The 7,947-nt window shown below is 32.9% G+C and overlaps 1 long non-coding RNA gene across 1 annotated transcript in view; it reads left to right on the plus strand.

The window, feature by feature from the left end:
* The window catches only part of LOC111089160, a 5,721-nt gene extending 1,790 nt beyond the window's left edge, over positions 1–3,931 (plus strand). Inside the window, exons 2-3 of the long non-coding RNA XR_002613483.1 lie at positions 815–994; positions 2,121–3,931. This is a non-coding gene — a long non-coding RNA (uncharacterized LOC111089160). The remainder of the gene's footprint in view (positions 1–814; positions 995–2,120) is intronic.
* Positions 3,932–7,947: the final 4,016 nt, after the last annotated feature.

A 7,947-nucleotide genomic window follows, 5' to 3' on the forward strand; every position in this document is an offset into this window, starting at 1 on the left:
GTCGCTCTATAACAAACGCTGTAACAACGAACTTCAACAATACTTTCTGACTGCAGTTCAATTACTCACTACCTACACACATTGTCCGGTCACGTTGTCACCATCTTATATATACCAGACTACACCCAATCTAGTAAATGCTAGGGCATTCACGAAGGTTCGAGAGAAGGAGTGGCGTGACACTAGTCACATGACCTCGCTGACGCAACAATATAAACGTATTTATATCTATATTCATTACTAAATGCATCTAAATTACGAGCTTGCGCAATTAAGTTTATAGACTTTAAAAAATAAACTTCATATAAGCACAAAATTCATCTTGCAGATTGGCGAGTGAATTAATAATAAGTAAAAAATATACCATATAAAAGATCAACCAAAAATATGATAAATCTTAATTATTACACAGCTAACTGAGAGTCTCTCTAAAATAAATTGATTTAAAACGAAATTGTTAAATTATTGCTTAAAGTGACGTATTACCAATATTCTCTCCTCCCATAAAGTGTTGTATTCCTAAATCTTAATTTTCGTATTTAGTATATGTTGGGTTTTATACGATAATTAGATTTATTGACTGAATATACTGATAAATAGTTTACACCCTGCATTGGTAGATAGTATAGTAATTCAAATGACAGTTTACAGGACTACTTCTTGCAAAAACTGTGTATTAATATAAGCTAGTAATATAATCTACAATTTTTAAAACATTATTATTCTTATTTTTAATATAAGCCAGTAATATAACCTAAAATATTAAGAACATTTTTATTCTTATAAGTTTGTCATTTCTTTATTATTCTGATAGACTGTTTAAAAGTAGAAATAATTGCTGGATGTGCAGTAGGCGTTTACTTGATCTTGGCACTTTCAATTATCGTCTGGTTGTGCAAAAAGGTTGTCCAGTCTCAGAGTCGCTCACAGATGATCCAGAGAATTCCCACTATACCAAGTAAAAGCAGCCATAAACCTCACGCTTCTTCTGAAGGTAAGGATATCAAATGCTTTTACCACTTTATTTTGGTTATTTTAAATCACTTTTAAATTATTTTTCCTCCATAGAATTGCGTTATTATAAAATCATATAGCATGAGCAGTTATTCTAAATTATGTAACTAATCTTAGTATTTTTATGTTTTCAGTCACATGCTTTAGAATGTTTTTTTTTTACTATTACTGATGCTAATTTATTTTCGTTCATTTTAAAAATGTGTCTGTTGACAACAATTACAATATACATTAAAAAACGACGTACATAATAATTCTAAATATTTTCCAGAAATACAAAAAAAACTATATATTGTTGCGTATCTGCTTGTTTTTTAACTTCCCGTAAAAATTACTTCCGAGAAAATTCAGCGATACAAGTCCTTTCTTAATTAAAACTAGTTTATTTTTTCTGGATACAACTTTGCAATACACAGAATTTCCACAGAAATACTTTTGCAATCTCGATAACAAAACACTTTATATTACCATCACTACCGCTCGCCTGACTCAATTATCTTTATCTATATCTATCTATTTATCTGAATTTATTTCTCTGCTTTATTTGCCGGGCTTATATACTAAAAAAAAAAAAGAGGGCGTCTGGGACAGACTAGAGTTGCCTGGAAAAGTCATGATCCTTCTTGAAACTCCAGCGTTGCGTGACTTCCGCTGTCGTAACAATATTATAATTAGAGACTAACTTTATGCTATTTTTATTCATGATTTTTTCTTTTTTTTTAGAATTGTTTACACGCATATACGAATTTTAACAAGGCCTCTAATTAAGTAAAATCAAAATGATTAGAACAGTCTAAATGTGTAGGATAATTTACCTTTTTTTCTTTTGAACAATTCATATAATTTTCTCCCATTCAAAGTAATTTATTATTAATATTAAGCCTACTATTTGAGAAAGCCTACGGAGAATTACGGCTCTTGTCCCACTATTCTTTATCACATGCCATATTTATTGTTTAGCTTTTTATGGTTGTATTACAGGTTATTTATCTTAAATTTACCATTTAGAACTAATGACATAGATAAGTGGATTGTTTACTGAGGCTCGTATGAGCCTACCTTTTATAAAACTTAGTGTTAATCGTTGGTTTCTATTTACCATCAAGGAAAACCATCCAATTTTTCTTCTGGTGAAGGTAAAGCTTCTCACGAAGACAGTGGTCACGTGGTATCTATTGGCGCAGAACCTCTGAGTCCTCTCGGCGAGTCACGAGAAGACCTCGTAGAAGCCGGGGAATTCCCGCCAAATTATTTCGTCTTTGAGTTTCCGCTGCAGCTACAAAAGGATCCCTGCAAATTGCCGGTGACCAACATCTGACATATGATTTTTGTTTGCTACTTGTAGTTCTTTTTTTTTTATATCTAAACGGCCTTCAACCATAAAATTCAAACGTCTTAATATCAATACATTGCGTAATTAAACCGAAGTCTATAGAAGAACGCCGCAAAATAGTACATAATAATGTGATCTTTTTGTTTTACTTCATATGACTACAAATAATATATTTTTTCGCGTTGCTCTTAAGACATAGTGACTTAACTGAAACATAAGTGTTTGTTTTTCCTCAAACTGGAAATTTTAACAAATGTGTATATGCAACAAAAATAGAGTATTTTTATATAAAATTTTGATTTATTATGTGATTTTGCTAGCATGTTATTAACGACAACAACAGTGAAAAATCAGATGCGCATGTTGTCAGAGTGTATTTAAGTTGTAAATACTGCAGTGTTCTTTATCTTGTAAATAAAGAAAACTATTTATTAATGTAACATAAGATAATTATGTGTCATTAGATATATCTATATACATATGAATAAAGAATCAGAAATATCAATGATGTACGTCCTTTTCAATCGTTCAACTCCTTGTAACTCCACTGATACATACCCTGCTTTAAATGTATAAAACTTTCCTGAATATGGGTCTCGGCAAAGATGGCTTATCTGATAACTTAACTCTGACTTGTATATCATTCAGCTATTTTGATCTCATTCATATTATCAGACAAAATACTTATGCGAATTCATCTCAAATTACAGAACAAACACGAAAGAAAAGTTGTTGATTATTTCTTAGTGCAAAACTACCCAATGGGCTATCTGTATTGTGTCCGTCGTGGGGAATCGAACCGCGGATTTTAGCATCGTAAGTCTGTAAACTTACTGCTGACCCATCGTGGGACACGAAGTGAAATATAATGAGAATTTGTAAAATCATGGCGATGATGTAATGTCAATTATCCACCTCAGTTTGTTGTTATACAAGTCAGACATCTGTTGATCAAGTGTGTGACCTTTAACTGTAAATGACTGATCATTCAGCCTGTGCTACCATATACAGGATGAAGCAAAAGTCAGTATACAGTTATACATAGTTAAATAATTTTACTCTTGTAGAAAGGATTCGGTTTTATCTTTGTCTTGTTTGTTGTGATGGTGACTTTTGCCTGTACATGTAGTAGTCTCAATTGTCACTTGAAATGAATAACAGAGTTTAAAGTGCTCTACATTTTTAAAAACTGTGGTTCAAATGAATAACAGAGTTTAAATTGCTCTACATTTTTAAAAACTGTGGTTCAAATGAATAACGGTTTAAAGTGCTCTACATTTTTAAAAACTGTGGTTCAAATGAATAACAGAGTTTAAAGTACTCTACATTTAAAAAATGGTTGAAATGAATAACAGAGTTTAAAGTGCTCTACATTTTTAAAAACTGTGGTTCAAATGAATAACGGTTTAAAGTGCTCTACATTTTTATCAGCTATGGTTATCCTTCAAAAAAAAACATTTGGATACTTCGTTAATGTCGATACCAATCGAAGCTAGTCAATCACAATAGGCTTTAAATAAACGTCCAGACTTTTGAGTGTGGCCATCATCAGGAAACTATGTATTGTGTAAAATATTGCGCGAGTATTTTGTCCCAATATAGAATATATAGACGGCTTGGCATGGCCAGGTGGCTAAGACGCTAGACTCGCAATCTGAGGGTCGTGGGCTCGAATCCCCGTCACACCAAACAAGCTCGCCCTTAAAGCCGTGGGGGCATTATAATGTGACGGTCAATACCACTATTCCTTGGTAAAAGAGTAGCCCAAGAGTTGGCAGTGGGTGATGATGACTAGCTGCCTTCCCTCTAGTCTTACACTGCTAAATTAGGGACGGCTATCGCAGATAGCCCTCGTGTAGCTTGGCGCGAAATTCAAAACAAGAATACATATAGGGTGACCCCTGTGTTTTGATTTAAATTAGGTTTTAGTTCACGAATAATTAATGTTTCTTTTATTTTTATTCTGTTAATGTTGTAATCCTTGCATGATATGATCAAGTTGCTAACGTTAATCGGATGTTGATTCGTCGTGCTGTATCGTTAAATTTGTATGGGGTATTGTTTCGTCCTTTGATCCTAATGATCATGTTGCGTCCCGTTTCGCTTATATAAGTGATGTCGCATTGATACTTGTAGATGTTTCCGTCATTTCTAAAGTTGTCAGAATAAATCTTTCTTAGATAACCTTTGATTTTAGTGCTGAGTTTTTGAATAAAAGTAACTTTGTTGTTTATACTGTATTATATATACATGCTTCTAATTATTTACGATGTGTTGGTTACATGGCCATGATACGGATATGGTAAAACATCTATTAGAGTGTCTGAGGTTGTTAGAAGTCCCAAGCATGGGCAGCCAGCCTTCTGTCTCCTGGGTTATGTGAAGTGTTTATCAACAATATAGAAAGTCATTATCACAGCTCTACACACTGGTTTAGATACGCCGACGATGTATTTTTGTGGAATTGAAGACAACAGCCATCAACTGTCATTTCTATAACACGTAAACAACGTTCACTCAAACATCAAATTCACTCATGGAGAAAAGAAGAGAAAAACAAGTTTTAAATTACATGAATATAACAATAGAAAGAAACTCCAACGGTTTTGGAATGAAAATTTTCCACAGATCTAGTGATGGTAACAAATATATAAAGTGGGACTCAGCCCACTCAACTTAACAAACAATTGGCACGTTATCATGTATTTAAAACACAGCATTTAACATATGTAGTAGCAGCAATGTACAACATGAACTAGAATCAATATCTGATACATTTATTAACGAATGTCACTTTCCTAAACATATTATCACTAGAACCTTAGCCAAGTATAAAAACAAACTAAATAACAGAAGAAAAAGAAAGAATGGAAAACAACATAAACTCCATGAAGGAAACAAAATACAAAAACTCAGGAACACAAATAAGTGTCTTACCATATCATGGTTAAGCAACCAAAACATCATAAAAGTTTGGAAACATGTATTACAAAAATACAATATAAACAGTAAGGTTATTTTTATTCACAAACTCAGCACTAAGACCAAAGGTCATCTAAGAAAGCTTTATTCTGACAACTTGTATCGACGTGACAGCACTTATGTAGGCGAAAAGGAATGCAACATAAACATTAGGATCAAAGAACATAACAATCGATCAGACATTTATGAACACAGCACAACAAATATACATCCAATTAACGTTAGAAACTTTATAAAATATTATGCAGTGAGAACAACATTAATAGAAGAAAAATAAAAGAAGCATTAATTATTCCTGAACTAAAACCTAGTTTAAATAAAAAAACATAGGTGTCACCCTAAATGTTTTCTAAGTTGGAACTTTGTTTGTTTGTTTGAAGTTAAGCACAAAGCTACACAATGGGCTATCTGTGCTCTGCCCACCACGGGTATCGACAAGTTGGAACTAAATGCTCGCGCAGTATTTCACACGATAGCACAGTTACCTGATGTGGCCACACGAGGGGGTCGAAACGTTGTAATAAAGTTAAACAAAAAATAAAAATATATAATCCACTTAAAAGTCGTACCTCTAAACTTATATTTAAAGTGTATAGTGAATTTCCTCTCCTCAAAACCGGCTGTTGTGAATAGCTACAAGTGTTTAAAAGTGTTGTTAGTACTTCCAAACCAAAGGTACAGTTACTCATGAACTTGGAAAAGGCAGACGACCACCCACAATACCAACAAACCACCGCTATCTATCGACTCTGACTTGCCACAATCATAGAGTTACTGCTTAAAGATGAAGTGTCCTTATAATTACTAAAGAATGTCGTCTCAATAGGGGTTCGCTGGTGAGTAGGGATCAAAGGATGGTGAGAGGTCACGTGAACTGTGTCTTTATAATTCCACAGAGTGCCGTTAAGGGTGTATAGTTCCAATATGTGCCACTAGGGGTGAATCCAACCTATATAACAGCCAGTGTGTGTCACGTCACGCTTCATTTCTCGAAATAGGCGGAATCATAAAAGCCAAAATACATTTATCCAGATAGAATAGTTCGATTATTTCTGCCCATTACGATTTTAGGGCAAGGGGAGCGTGAGAGGTGTGCCTTGAATCCTTATAAGTGCAGTGAGTGTTGGTATAATAAGCCTAAAGTAAAGACGTAGTGTGGGATCACCTAACCTATGTCAAGTGCATAAAATTTATCATGAAAGTAAAAATATCGATTCAGTTTTAAACTTAAATCGTTTCTGAATTAAGCAATTTTCTTTTATATCACCAACGTTTTCAACAACAACAAAAACAAACCTCTCTAATAAACGGAGAAATCAACATATATTCATCCAGTTTTGTTGTCTATACATTTCATTCTATACTTTCAGTAATAGACTAAAAACAATATAAGGTTATACTTTTGTTGCTAACAACAGGAAATGAAAGCCATTTTTTTGAAACTTGTGTTACCAAAATGCAACCCACAGTGGTATGTCTACGGACATACAACGATAGAAACCGTTTTCCAGCATTATTACATCGGATAACTAGTATTCTGTACGCATAAAACTATATGCTTTTGTCCTTTTAATAATTCCAGTCACAAATATAACACACTTGAAATATATTTTTCTATTATATTATATATAGAATTGACTATGTGAAATAAATAGAAACACCATTTTATGATTTGTCAGAAATGTGGTATCTAATCGTTTAACAGAAATTCTATATTGTTGTTGTTGTTTTTAATTAAAGGCTTTATTTTTCTGTAGAACATTTTGAGTTCAATTTGAAATACAGTTACCAAGCACTGGCCTTTACAAGCTTGTTTAGATATCTAGTCATTAAAACTTTTTGTGCTAAGACACAAATAACTCATGACACAATTTGACTGTTTTGACGTAAATAATTAACCTGCGCAAAAAAACACAAACTGCTTTAAGTAGATATCATTTTAGTAAGTAAAATCACAGGCTAAATATGACGGTATCACAAATATTGGAACATTTTTTGAGATCTTAAATTTTATTTGTGTAATAACATGATTGAACATCTTGATGTTCTCTAGATGTTATTGAAGTTCTACAGAAAGAACATGATGTTTTACAGATGAAGATCACGAGGATGGAAAATATGAAGATGGCTACTCATTTTTGTGAAGAAAATGATTTTGTTTAATCTTTTCGTTATAAAGAAAGATCCAGAACCTTTAAACTTACTATAGAGAATGTCTTGAATGTACGTTTTACTGTTTAGTGTTAATTTTACAATAATCACCATCATTTAATTTAATAGCTGTTCTTTTACGATTTTCTCATGGTTCAAATCAGCACTAAGCATTATATTTAAAATTCACAGCTACAGTATTATTAATTTGACCAAAGTTACAATATTTCTTTATTGAGAAAAGACTACTATATGCAGCTGACTATCATAGTTTTATTGATACAAAATTTGTGAACAGACAAAACAACGCCTTCGTTCATTGATGAATGTAGCACGTGAAATAGCTACACTGTTAAACGAATTTTTGAACTGAGAATCATATTTTAACACCAGGATAAATTTCCGCATTTTTATTATAGCAGTAGATATAGGCCCGGCATGGCCAGGTGGATAAGGCGCTCGACTCA

The sequence above is a fragment of the Limulus polyphemus genome, unplaced genomic scaffold (assembly GCF_000517525.1).
Source record: "Limulus polyphemus unplaced genomic scaffold, Limulus_polyphemus-2.1.2 Scaffold5410, whole genome shotgun sequence".
NCBI classification, from domain to species: Eukaryota; Metazoa; Arthropoda; class Merostomata; order Xiphosura; family Limulidae; genus Limulus; species Limulus polyphemus.